Source organism: Solanum pennellii, chromosome 12 (assembly GCF_001406875.1).
Source record: "Solanum pennellii chromosome 12, SPENNV200".
Lineage (NCBI taxonomy): Eukaryota > Viridiplantae > Streptophyta > Magnoliopsida > Solanales > Solanaceae > Solanum > Solanum pennellii.
In genome coordinates, this window is record NC_028648.1 from 21,808,955 (window position 1) to 21,812,863 (window position 3,909).

At 33.7% G+C, this 3,909-nt stretch overlaps 1 long non-coding RNA gene across 1 annotated transcript; it reads left to right on the forward strand.

The window, feature by feature from the left end:
• The first annotated feature begins 525 nt into the window (after positions 1 to 525).
• On the forward strand, positions 526 to 2,741 carry LOC107005488. Its single transcript, XR_001454892.2, has 2 exons — positions 526 to 1,226; positions 1,985 to 2,741. It is a non-coding gene; the product is annotated as an uncharacterized LOC107005488 (long non-coding RNA).
• The last annotated feature ends 1,168 nt before the right edge of the window (positions 2,742 to 3,909 follow it).

A 3,909-nucleotide genomic window follows, 5' to 3' on the forward strand; every position in this document is an offset into this window, starting at 1 on the left:
TAGCATCAACCCGAATAAAATGATGGATAGTTGTTGACACCAAATTTCGGACCTCCATAATATAAATTAATCATTTCGGGCTTCTTCAATTTCAAACGATTTTAAAAAAATTAGTTTTACAAAATTTTAAAACAATAATAATATAATAATAATATAAAGTTTGCAAGTTATTTTAAATAGTTTTGTTCCTTCTTATATTTTTCTAAATAATATATATGTTTTAGGCAATTATTAATATAATTAGCATATTTTATGATTATTCGAAAATCATCTCAAAAGAATTTATTTTAATTAAATATTTTGTCATTTAGTTTAGTGATATAATGGTTTATATTTTTAAATTCATTAGTTTATGATCAAGTTTATATTTTGTTTCGTTAAAACTAAGAGGCCTGTTAATTAATTTATGTTGATTCATTTTGTTCTAGTTTGGATTGAATTTGACCATTATTTCAATATTAAACGCATCAAGGAACAAGCTTTGGGCCTTTTATTCTTTTATGTTTCAGTAGCCTATTTCTCCAATTCTTCAAACAACTTTCCCAGCCCATTCCTTGACTCAATTCAAATTCTTCGACAAAATAAGAGCCCAATTACAAAATCAACCCAGAAACGCAGCAAAATCCAGAAAGAAAAATCGTGACCCGACCCCTGCGCCATCATCTTCTTCTCCGCATGAATCCAGACGCGAAAAATCCAGAAACGTGATTTTTGCCAGAATCTAATCCAGCGCGTCGTTCTCTCCTCTCTCCTCATCATCTCTGTACATCATATTGTCGGTTAGTCTAGGTGGAGCAATCACACGCGAGAATCGTCCTTGCTTTATGAATCGGACAACTCCCTTCTTTTTTCCATTGACAATTCATACATAAATTCAAGCTGGCAGCCTGGTCCCCAGATTATATTGAATTTTGAATTTGATTTTGTCCCTTTTTCCCCTAAAAAAAAGTCAACCCTAATTTCCTGCTTTATAAGCTCCTTTTCTTCTTCATGAGTTGGGAGTTGGGAAAATTCCAAACTAAGTTGTTTATTCATAAAGGAATAGAGAGGAGACATTCATATAGAAATATAGTTACATAAAAGATAACATTCAAATATTAGAGGAGGACAACTATTCGATCATAACTTCGTTTGCTCAGCATATTTCTGTCGATTTTCTTTCGAAGTGCACGATGGTGGTGAAGCTGCTGCTTCGCTCGTCTCGTCCTAGTCGCTGCTCAAAAAAGGTAATATATCTTCCTTTGTTTTGCATATCATTTCGATTTTTAGTAATATCGTGATGAATCTGCCTCTGTTGGATTTATCGTGCCTTCGTTATTGCTCGATTGGAATGTTGTTATTCATGGCTCATTGTCTTTACTGCTGATATTTCTGGCTGATTACTGTGCAATTCTTTTTTTTTTTTTAAATTAGAGGTTTAAATCAGGTTACTGTGCAATTCATTTGAAGCCTTAAAAATACCTTTTTGAACATGAGAAAGCTAAAAAAAATGTTAATAGGAAAATAAGGGCAAATATATAGGTGAAACCATGCATTGTGTTCTTCTTTGTGAGTCTGAGTGTTGTATCTAATTCAAAAATCGTATATGATTATATATAATGTGTGTGAGAATGGAATCATCATTTGTGTGAAGGAATTTGAAAGTATTTATTTAGCTTGAACTTGCATCTGAAACAAGTATTGCGAGCTTGAGAATATTTGGTAATGGATTGTCATAACTTGAATATTTGGGTACATAATTCATCCTTTCATAGATAAATCGAGTTTTGTTGTGTACATTCATTATTGAATCTTGTTTAACATTGTTTGAGACATCTTTCTTGAAATGCTGAACTTGAGTTTTACTTGAGGACAAGCAAAATTTTAATTTAGTGGTGTTGATGAGTCTAAAGATTGGACTCATTTAGGGCTATATTTTGATAGAAAAAGTGTCCCTAAATGCTGGTTTTGTCTTAATTACTGATGAATAACCTTGAGTTTCAAGTATTTTGAGTTTGAGGCAGACACTACTTGGAAAAAGGAGCAAAAAGGATTAAAAGAACGAAGAAATATTGAGGATCGCCGAGTCCATTTGGAGAATAGTTGATAGGTATGAAGATCGCCTTTTGTTCTAGTGTGTTAAGCAATGCAGGAAAGGATCAAATTGATGGTGAAAAAAAGCAGTCTGTGCATTACTGAGCAGTTCTGCGAAGTAGTTCTTATGACATAGTAATCCAGAACGTGAGGATGCTTTGAATAAGTGCAAGACAGTGATGAAGTTGTGGAAGGGTAAATCCCGACTTGATCGGTGATTCTAACTAATTGCGCCGACTGATCCGCTGCAGCACTACTCTTTGAAAAATATAAATACTATTTAGTGTTTTATCTTAGTATCGAGATTTATTAGACTTGTATCAATATTTATCAATTTTTGAGCTCTAAGTTTGAGATGGTTGTTGGAGAATAACATGAAGATCAAAAGGGTTTCATCTCCAAGGATTTGGTCTTCGGTCTCTTTGCTTCTTCATTCTTGACCTCTAACAAGACTTAAATCTTCGTAACCATTTGAATTCAAGATCATTTTTGGTATAAATTTCTGTCACTTGTTCATGTCTAGATAAAACCCCAATTCTTGGGGTGTAATTTTGTTAATATGGGTTAAATTAGTTGTTGGGTATTCCTTGCTGATAGTTTATTCGTAGTTTCATTGTGATTTGATTTAGTAACTGTAGATGAATATAATGATTCTGTAGTTGTAAATATAATCTCACATATGTGTTTCGGCTTGCTTGACTGAGAGGTCGAGAGAGTAAGACTACTAAATTGATGGCCGGTGGGAGTGGGTCGTCATGAGGTTCAACTAGAGAAAGTGAACAATATTCTCACACCAAACACTCAGCTCGAGAGAGTGAGTGGGTTAAGACGAAGGTTGTTCTTCATGCGGCAAGTGGGTGTCCAAGAGGAACCCATTTGAGATGGGGTAAGTTGCTCGAGATAAATCTTATCCCCCTTAAAGTATAGCCTAGTCGCATTTACTCTAAGAATTTTGTATCAAAAACATGTATGTAGTAATCTCGTTTATGTTGTATTCCTATCAAGTCCCATGAATTCCCCCTCTCCTTGATATAGAATCTTTGTTAATTTTGCTGTTTCTTACTTACTTTTGTGATGAAATGGTTCACGCTCACATCACCATTTTTATTTAATATGTTTTTATTCAATGATTTCTTTAGCTATGACTAGTTAGAACTAGATTTTACTTTTATATTGTTTCTCAAAACCACTCCCTGCGGATAGGACCCCAACCCTTGGTTTGATTACTATACTACGGTACGATCGTCAACACTTGCACTAGAAGTTGTATCTTTGATGATGTCATCGATCATAGCCTCTGATAAAAATAGCAATTGGTCAAGTTATTTTAATTAAAATTATAACAATTTTTTCACAATACATATTTATATGAATTAGGGAGAAACTCCATAAAAGTAAAATTAATGATTCATACAAATCACTTAGTGAGAAATGTCCCGACGTAATCCAACGAGCAACACAATCTTGTTATATAGAAAAAGAAACTATTGCCTTTTCTAATGATAGTATTCTTTTATTATTTCATGGCTAAATAGTTCATCAAATGAATGGTAATTAAGGTAAATATATGAAACCTAGACTCAAATCAACCCCTCCTCATGAGCGGTGATTTATCCATTTTCATATAACGAGTCCGATTTCTTATCCCTCTTCCGATGTGGGATTTCTTAACATTCCCATGTACGCTGAGATCTCAAATAGAGCGTGAACCGTTATAAATGGGGACCCAAAATTGGCTAACAACAAACTCAATAAATCTAACTCTAATAAAAATAAAGATCTGACACCTGAGTTTACCTCAACCTTAAAAGCTAGTTCATGAAGGGAGGTTTTTCC